Here is a 9,531-nt window from a genome sequence, read left to right as displayed (position 1 = left end):
GGACAAGACTAAAGGGGTAAATCCAGGAAACCAGGCAAGGATCAGGAACTGAGAAAAAGGCTAAGGCTCAGGCTAAGGCAAGGAAACTAATGAGGGCTCTGTCGTGTAGCTATCTTGAGAGATGCACTAAACAATACTCGGCAGAGGGAAGGGATCAGAGTGAGTGTTAAATAGTGAGGGAGTGATATGAAACAGCTGGGTGCAATCAGTGTTAACAGCTGTGTGCAATCCGTGCTGAGTGCAATCAGTGCAATGAATGATGGGATATGTAGTCCGGGGTGATGTGCAACAGTGTGTAGTGCGAGAGTCAATGTAATTGGAAAGGGTGACCTCTGATGGCTAGCAGATGGAAGTTCATGGACCGGATTCGTGACACAGATGAATCATATGATTTAGAATTGGTTTTGGATGTTGTTAACCTCAGGCATTAGCTACATGAGTACACTTCATATCACTTTCACTATACCTCCTCCTCAATGTAAAGATCCAAATGGTTTTTTGATTCAGAAAACTGCAATACAACATGCAATGCTGTAGTAATTTATTCATGTAGAAAGCAAAGATAAACAAAGTTTGTGTTTATGGTGTAAATACAAAACCTCCTGGAGGAAGGATAAAGGTGCATAAGTAAAATAAAAAACAATGAAAAAAGTGCAATATTAGTATTGCTCAGAAAACCGTAGTTTGATTCATTTTGCTTATAGGATCAGTGGACTGTAGGGTAACATCATCTTGTTTCACTTAATCTGGCAATGAAATCAGAGGGGGGAAAAATAATTAAGGCAACAGAAACATATAGTACATACAGTATATACAAATAAAAATGTCTACACACCATGTCTCTCTCCTTTTATCTCTCACCTGAATATACCTCAACTTCACACAGAGTGAGGGGTTCATTGCGTCCAGGCAGAATAAGGTTGACATATCGCCCCTTAATAGGCTTAAACTCAAATGTTTTAGTGTTTCCAAGTGGGATGGGCCCAACAATTGCAGCCCTGTGAAGACACACAGAAACAGAAAAAGAGAGGGGCATATCAGATATACTTCTGTCAAAGGCAAGTTTGTATTAGAAGGATTTACAATTGCTTAGACCTAATCTTTAGTTTTGAGAAATGGAGCTATAGTTTCAAAAACTGTGCGCGAATGCGATTTATTTAAAGCAATTTTAGTATATTTATTAATTTTCTAATCCTTTATGTAAGTATTAAGAGAGAGACAGCACTTACAGCTCATTATTGTTGCCGTTATTCTCCAGGCTGTTGCCGATACAGATCTGAATACCCTCGATCCTCTTTTCACAACAGTCTCCACGATTAGTGATGCTAATCCTGGTTATCCTGTAGACGTCCAACAAGTCAACTCTCCACCAGGGGTTCATGTTCCAAAGAGTCAAACTGCATGAACCGAGCGCGTAAACTGACTCCCTGTTGCCATCGATAGCATTTTGAGCAGCTGCTAATGTTGGATAAATGTATGTGGAAGACTGAACAGCTTTGCCTCAATGAGCAAGATTCTTGTTTAACATAAAATAACCGACAGTTATTATTATTATTATTATTATCAATATGTTTTGGTACTATAGCCCGAACGATATGGGTTTTTTTGGGGCCGATACGATACCGATATTAGGGAGTAAAAAAAGACTGATACCGATATATCGGCCGATATACTTTGTGTATATTATAGTACTGTACCAGTCAAAAGTTTGGACACTTTCCCATTCGTGTGTCCAAACATTTGACTGGTACTATATATAGATTACAGTATATACATAAACAGAATATATATATATACATAAACACATTTTTTGCAATGATCACTCAAATGTGGTAATCAAACACTTATAATGGTGACAGAGATATGTAAGGGCATTTAACAATTTAACAATAAACTTGCGATGAGTGCGATGCACAAAGTAACGGGTGTTAGTTGTAACACACGTGGTTTGAATATTTATTTTACCATAGTAAAATTTAAATTCTGGCTTAAGTACATTTTTTATCTTAGTTTTTATTATTCATTTAAAATAAGACAAATCTGCTAATATTTTAATCTCCAATCTGCTATCAGTTCAGATAGTTTTTTTAATGCTTTGATTACTAGCAGAAGAAACTAACCAGTTTTAAATTCCAGTTGCGCAGATGGGGCACGATGTAACACTGCATTACAGTGTGCTATTCTATGACATTAGCGATGTATTTACACTATTTACTTGACAAAATATTTTAGTTTGTCTTGTATATTTTTTTTTCATGTGATCAGATAACATTTTAAGCTGTCATATGGTCATGTTACAACGTGCCCCTCAGCTGTTACAATGTACCCCACCTATGGGGCATGTTGTCACATTTCACTTCCATTTTTTGAGGGTAAATAAAAAAAAATGTATACACTGTAATTATGAAACAAAGTGATATATTTGTACTAGACAAGTGTGAAATTACTGTGGATACAAAAATTATACTCTGAACCCTATGTGGATTTAGACAAACTGAGAAAGTCAAAAAGTGTTACTTTGTGCCCTGCTCTCCCCTATGGTTTGTTAGGATAGGACATTATTTGGCCGAGGTACAGCTATTTGAAAATCTGGAATCTGGAAATTCGTACTAGAAATCAAAATATTGAGATAATTGCCTTTGAAGCTGTCCAGATGAAGTCATTAGCAATGCATATTACTAATCAAAAATTAAGTTTTAATATATTTGGACTGAACTGACTTAGTGTCCCACCCATGAATGACACCTGTGATGTTTAATACCTATTTAAATGATGCAGAAAATCTCGTGCACTTTAATGCCCTTTGAATGTAACGTGTACGTTCCCTTGGAACTAGAATCATGGCGGAATATCATGTGAAGTCCACTTTGCAGGGCACTTACGGTCGAATAAGACAACGCTTGAATGCTGCCTGAACAAGAGACCTCCTTACTGAAGTGAAATCTCACGAACGCAGTGGCGGGGGGTCCCTTCAGATCGAGGAGCCCTCTCGAACGCCACCCTCCGCGCGTCGGCAGCCCCCTGGGATCGCTTGATCGGTCGGCGCCGGACCGCGAATTTAACCACCCGTAACTCCCGAACCCCGGGGGCTATTCCCGCGGGGGTGGTCTCATTCGAAAGAGGGCCTCAAGACGTAGACTCGATTCGCGTTCAAGAGGGTTCCTTGAGCTGAAGAGATCCCCCGAATTTGGTGCGGATTCGCAACGCCGTTACGGAGAAATGGCCGTTCAAAGTTTCAATGGTTTTCCATTGACTTAAGCTTTAAAGCGTTTCATCCAGGTCGCCAGTAGCAAACAATGGAGCGTGCTCTGCTGGACAAACTAAGTAATTGCACAATTTTCAAGCATTTTATCTGCGTTATATGTTCTGTAAAAAAAATTCATATCGGCGGCATATTCGCCGATACCGATATATCGGCGACAGGCTCATATCGGCCGATAATATCGGCAAAACGATATATCGGTCGGGCTCTAATTGGTACAGCAGCATATGCCGTGACACAGTTTTGAAAAAGAAACAGAGAACAGAAAATACCATTTTAAAGGGCAGCCTATTATGCAAAATCCACTGTAACATGATGTTTGGACATAAATGTGTGTTATCAGTGTGTGAACATAACCACCATACAATGATAAAATCCACCCGCTCCTTATTTTTAATCCCTATTAAACCAAATCAGTCTCATGATTCGCTGAGCAGTGTGACGTCACATTGTTTAGGCCCCGCCCACGGCCACTGACTGACAGTCCTGCGTTACTGTAGTTTCCACCCTCAGCAAGCTGTGTTTGGTTGTACGTGCTCAAGCAGCTGTAATGTCAACTTTCCCCTTGTCCAAATACCCGCACTTGACCAATTGACGTATATGACGTATTTCCGGTATTTGGTCCAAGTGTTCAAATGAGCATGAAGACCACAAGTGTGTGTAGAACTTTTCATTACATGATAAGACACACTTATAGTGTTGTAAAAATGCAAGTGTTTACAGAGCTTTATTTTTATTTTAAATACTTTGCATTTTAAAATCAACATCTAAATGTCTGTTCAGTAGTCCCTATAACAGATGACACTATTTAATTGTGTGGTGCTTCTAATTAAGTGATAAAAATCAGTTGCAAATGTTGTACAAAATAAATATCACCACTACTCCTTTGCCCCAATAAAACATGCTACTCTTTGTTTTACTACCAAATTATATGTAATATCTAATTATTATTAATATTTAACATAAATTGGAAAGGTTTCTGTGACCTATCGTGAGATCTCGGCAAAAAGTCTCACGATTTATGATGCATGATGGGATACACTAAGCCTTGAATACGTGTATATGTTTATACAAGTTTACAATGCTGTTGCAGATGAAATATAACAGATAACATTAAATAAATACTTTTTTACCAGGTTAAATGTTGTTGATTATTAGTAACTCGAACCCCTTTATCTAAACCTCTCTATATAACAGTCTGTCGCGCACATCCATGTTTGTCGTTTTTTTATGCATTTTATTCATGTTTGTAGTTCTCAACCGAATCATTCGTCAAAGCGCAATGGATTGTGGGTAATATTAGCCATCAGAGTGTGCACGGATCCACACTTCAAAAATCTACCTGAAATAGTAGACCATCCAGGGACTTTTGGCATACTCTTTTCAACATACTATGCTTTGGGACACACTTATTTAATCTTACATACTATTTAGGATGGATAGTATAAACATTGGGACGCAGGGCAAGTGTGGGTATTTGGACAAGGGTAATGACTTCATGTGCATTTGCGGTCTTGTGGACTTATAATGGCTGCCGCGTGAGCGTGTCCGTTAAGACCACGAGACCGTAGGGTGTCCCATTCTTCAATTTAGCTTTCAGAAGAGTGCTCGCGAGCGCCCCCTTGCGGTCATTATGCTCTCTCGATGCACACTTCTGCCGAACCCGCACCAACAGTCAAAGCAGCATTACGTCATGAAAGTTTGGACTCAGCAGAAGGCCACAAGGGTTTAGGGTGCGATTTGGGACAGGGCCAATATCTCGTAACCAATGCCGGTGTTCTGCGTTTAGATGTGTTTAGACTGAACATAAGAGTCTTCATTTTATCGCAACATCTGAGCCACTGAGGACACAGTGTATCACTTTTATTTTTGAAGCTAATGCGCCTCAAAATAATGTCGTTATAGTACTTCGCTAACGTTTTAACCATATTTCTGTGCGTGTCTTTTCAGCGCATAGCGAACGTTATTGTAGAATGTGTGTGTATGTGTTGCAATATTACTTTTATTTATTATTATAAAAAGAGCATAATAGGTGCCCTTTAAGTTTAGAAGTTAAAGAATATTTTCTTTGCACCTATTAATAACTCTGGGATTAGAAACTGAAGTATATTATTATTATTATTATTGAGTTTACCGGCTGGTGGTTTTGCTGTTGTAAACACTGCTGTTGCTGTTGTATAAAAAAAACATATTCTGTCATATTTAAAATATAAATCTATTCTAATCCCGTTCTAAATTTATTAATTTTTGAATGATAATAAAAACAGGACTGATAAGTATAATTCGGGGGATGAGAAAATCAGGATAAGCCTGTATAAGTTTTACCAGTGCTGTGATAGCCTAATTATCAAAAATACAAGTAATGTAACACGATATCACAATGTTACCATACAATACTGCAGTGGGAATACTGTACAAAGAGAACAAAGCAACGCAAGTAAATTTTTATATTACCCACTTACACATCATTTGAGGGAAATGAGAGAAAATAACACTCACATCAGAATGTATGGAGCCAGATCAGCCTCAAAAATAATACATTTACAAAACAAAATTCATAAATGCACAGCACAATTTACATTTACAAAATCCGATTCGTAAATTCAAAACACAATTCATAAATACACAAGTAAAAGCATAAATATTTCCCCAAATGCTCACACAAAAGCATCTTACCTAAATAAATGTAAAATGTTTACACAAATATGTATATATCAAGTTCTTGAATTAATTTCCATCACACATTTATGAATGATGTTACATGTATTTATGGATCATTGAATCTGCATTTGCAAATCGTCACATGTGCGTGGACTGCTTTGAATTTGTGTGCGGTATTTTAGAGACCTTCCTGGCAGGTTAAGATTCATAAATATCTTTTTTTGGAGGATGTTCCGTTCAGCCAATGAACGGAAAGCGGTGAGCTTTTAATCCACCAATCAAAACACTCTTTTCTGAACAGACTCAAGAAGCTCAACGCTGTGCTTGTACTTGTGCATTGTTCCATGATCGGGTCCTTGATGTAAAGACATTTTAATGGGTACTCTTTTCTTTAGCCCCTGATTACAATTTCTACAAAATCACATTATGATTTATATCGTTCGCACAAAATACAGCTACCTGGTTAGCCTGCTGTTTTATACACCAAAGTTGCACATACCCTGTTTATTCAGATCAATCTGTAATGTTATTAAATAAGTGTTAAATGTCCAGATATTTCATTTAATAACAACAATTATGTAATGTGTTCTGTTGTTGTTATTAGTAGTAGTAGTATCAGATTCGCAGTAACTTTTGATCAGGCATTAAAAACAGCTATCACCACCTAAGGGATATTTTGAACACACACAAGCTATCACCTCCATGCTGACATTTTAATGGGTATTTATGAATTGTGTTTTGAATTTACGAATCGGATTTTGTAAATGTAAATTGTGCTGTGCATTTATGAATTTTGTTTTGCAAATGTATTATTTTTGAGGCTGATCTGGCTCCATAGAATGAGCTCCTATATAACACCTCACGTTCACTCAACAAGAGCCAAAATCCTCAACAATGTTGTACACTGTCTACATGTTCACATAAAGAACAAATCACATGAAAAACTCAAAAACATCTACAGAAGAAAATGTATAATAGACATTTTGCCAAATTAATTAGTAAATACATGAACAAATTATATCACAGAGTTGTCTTCTCTCTCTGTCCCTCATCTGTAAACACCTCGACTTCACACAGAGTAAGTTATTCATCATTCCCGGGTAAAAAAAAAATGGACATATCGTCCGTTAACAGGCTCAAATTCAAATGTTTTTGTGCCATCAGGAACAGTGAGAACCGTTGCAACCCTACAAATACATAAAGAACAGTGTTAAAAATGGAAACCAGAGGCATCTCAATGCAATGTACATTTAACAAATTCAGTTAGACTGTATTGAAAGCAAATGAGATTGTATAGCACTCTTCACAATACAAATGATTGTTCATGTTTTATATCACATTGCTATAAATGTAAAGTTGTATTGTGTACGCAGAAGCTCCTTCAGTGACTCAACAGTCAAGTGATTACTTTCCTTTTTCCACCGGCTTTGCATCACTTAAAAAAACTCTACATTTGCATTGTGAGAAAGAATAGCAAAGATAAACTGTGCAATCTTCAGTAGTGCTGAAAGAAACTCGATGCTTTTGGACCTTTCAAAATATTTGGTCCACTTCTTGTGTGCTTGCAGATCACTGAAATTTCCATCACTCTTACATCTTTCTGGGATTTTCTTCAGGTCGATGACATCAATTGACCCTTCTCAAAGACCCGCCCCTCTTAGTTACTGTTGCTATGTCCGAAAAGTCATGGCGATCTCACACCACACATCATGTTCTCACGCAGTGAAAAATACATTGCGGAGCAAAGAGGAAACTGACAACACGCCGACAGACATGCAGTTTGACCAATGTTTGCTTACATGATGACCAATGGAGGCGTGTGAGAATTTGGGACCTAAAGAGAAAGGTCAAAGCAATGCAAAATCGCACAAAATTAATGGCGACTGTACAAAACAAAAGCTGAATCCCAGACATTTTGATGATTTAGAAATCCTGGCTGGACACATTTTTTTAGGTCCAAAAAGAGAACATGTCCGGGAAAAAGAGAATGTATGGTCACCCTAGTTAAACCAGATCGAGCATCATAAACATCGGAAGATGATAAAACATTTGAATTGTTTCTAACAGCTCATTGTTGTTTCCGTCGTTCTCTAGCTTGTTACCAATACGAATCTGAGCTCCTCTGAGTCGCTCTTTGCAACAGTCTCCACGATTAGTGATGGCAACCTTGCTTATACTGTAGACATTTCCGAGGTCAGCTCTCCACCATGGGTTAAACTCTCCACCATGGGTTAAACTCTGCTTTAGTGTGAGTGCATGAGCCCTTTCCGTAATCTGCATCTCTGTTTCCATCTACTGCACGTTCAGCAACTCCCCCGATGTGGAGTAAGGAGGACTGCACCACCCTGGCATTAAGAGCAAGATTCCCTGTTCAATCAATAAAAAATAAGACAGCTCCGAAGCAATACAAATTAATCAATCAATCAACCACAAGCTTCCAATTACCATATTTCAGCCTATAATTTTAATAATTTAATTTGATTGATATGTACTATGGCGACTCACAATGGTTACAGATAATCATACCTTTCAAATTAGCAAAACACAGCCCAGTAAAAAGTGTTAGTACCAAAATCACACGTATGGCCATCCTGATTTAAGACATATCAACACATCACATCATCCCAGCATATAAAGACATCCTTTTCAATTTCTCATCCTCATTTACACAAAGGAAAGGAATATAGTCCAGATTGAACACCTGATAAAACTGCAAAGTTTTTAATGCAGTTAATAAAACTTTTCAATTGCATCTGTTTTCATTCATGTTTTTTCACAAATTCAGTCTTGATTAATATAATTTAAGCTAGCTGCTCGCAATTATCAACAAACACTTGGTTTATTATTTTGTGTTTTTCTGAAGTATGAACATGACATTTACACTGATAGTAAGGTTTTGTGAAAGGAAAAATACAACAATAACTAAAGAAAAGTAGCACAACTTTGTCTCTTTTGGCAATTAGCTTTGTTACAAGTTTGATCAGGTTTGAGTTTGTGTACCTTTTTTTTTCAAATTTATCACTAATGAAAGTGATACCAGATTTGTTTAAAACTCTGTAATCAATATATATATATATATATATATATATATATATATATATATATATATATATATATATATATATATATTCAACTCACCTGGAATCCATTAATGTCTCAATTATCTGCTTTTAAACAATATAATCTATGTTTTACATAATGAATCAATTGTATTATATATACTTGTTTATAAACAATTGCTATGTTTATTATATATCCAATAGATTATTCACATGTGGAATATTATGCCCTGACAAAACATTTCAAACCAAAAATGTGCTATTGTAGTAATGAAAATTTATACACACCAGCAATCTGTGAAGTGTGCCTAGTTGAATAAGACTCTGCTCAGAAATTATGCTTTATTTATTGCTGAATAAGTCCCTCCCAACCAAATGAGGTATCTGATATATGAATATTCAACATTAAATTTACCTATTACAAAAGAGTTCCAGATTAAGTTTATTCTAATAAGAGACAATTGCATACAGAATTTGGAACATTCCCTTATCAATGTAATCATTATGTTACAAGTATGTAATCAATATGTTTATGTTATTAGCGCTGCA

General features: G+C 36.6%; 1 pseudogene; it reads right to left on the bottom strand.

Moving 5' to 3' along the window:
- Positions 1–861: 861 nt before the first annotated feature.
- Positions 862–9,072, bottom strand: LOC107576136 (fucolectin-7-like; annotated as a pseudogene).
- Between the last annotated feature and the right edge of the window lie 459 nt (positions 9,073–9,531).

Source organism: Sinocyclocheilus grahami, unplaced genomic scaffold (assembly GCF_001515645.1).
Source record: "Sinocyclocheilus grahami isolate Dianchi unplaced genomic scaffold, SAMN03320097.WGS_v1.1 scaffold3252.1, whole genome shotgun sequence".
Classification (NCBI taxonomy): Eukaryota; Metazoa; Chordata; class Actinopteri; order Cypriniformes; family Cyprinidae; genus Sinocyclocheilus; species Sinocyclocheilus grahami.
Note: the sequence above shows the minus strand (reverse complement) of the source record. Positions and strands in the feature narration are given on the sequence as shown.